The following is a 594-nucleotide window of genomic DNA, read 5'->3' as shown; positions in this document are numbered from 1 at the left end:
ATTTCAAGAGGTAGCACATGATCAAGAGCCAATGATACTGAAGGAAGAAATCCAAGGTGCATTGAAGGCATTGGAAAAGAACAAGGCACCAGGAATTGATGGAATAAAAATTGAAATCTTTCAAGAAAGTGAGGTGGTACTGGAGGCACTCACTCATCTATGGCAAGAAATTTGGAAGACAACTATCAGGCTGACTGATTGGAAGAGATCTGTATTTGTGCCCATTCCAAAGAGAGGTGACCCAAAGGAATATATAAATCATCAGACAATCTCTTTGATATCCCATGCGAGTAAAGTTTTACTAAAGGTAATACAGAAACGGCTGCAAGCATACATTGACAGATAAGTTCCAGAGGTTCAAGCCGGATTCAGAAGAGGACATGAATGAGGCATATCATTGCTGAAATGAAAGCAGAGACTACCAGAAAGATGTTTACCTGTGCTTTATTGATTACACAAAGGCTTTTGATAGTGTGGATCATAACAAGCTATGGACAAAATTGCGAAGTATGAGTATTCCAGAACACTTAACTGTGCTCATGAGGAATCTGTACCTGGACCAAGAGGCAGTTGTTTGAACAGAACATGGGAACA

This window comes from Chrysochloris asiatica, unplaced genomic scaffold (assembly GCF_000296735.1).
Source record: "Chrysochloris asiatica unplaced genomic scaffold, ChrAsi1.0 scaffold00262, whole genome shotgun sequence".
NCBI classification, from domain to species: domain Eukaryota; kingdom Metazoa; phylum Chordata; class Mammalia; order Afrosoricida; family Chrysochloridae; genus Chrysochloris; species Chrysochloris asiatica.
The sequence above is the reverse complement of the archived record's forward strand: the minus strand, read 5'-3'. Positions refer to the sequence as shown.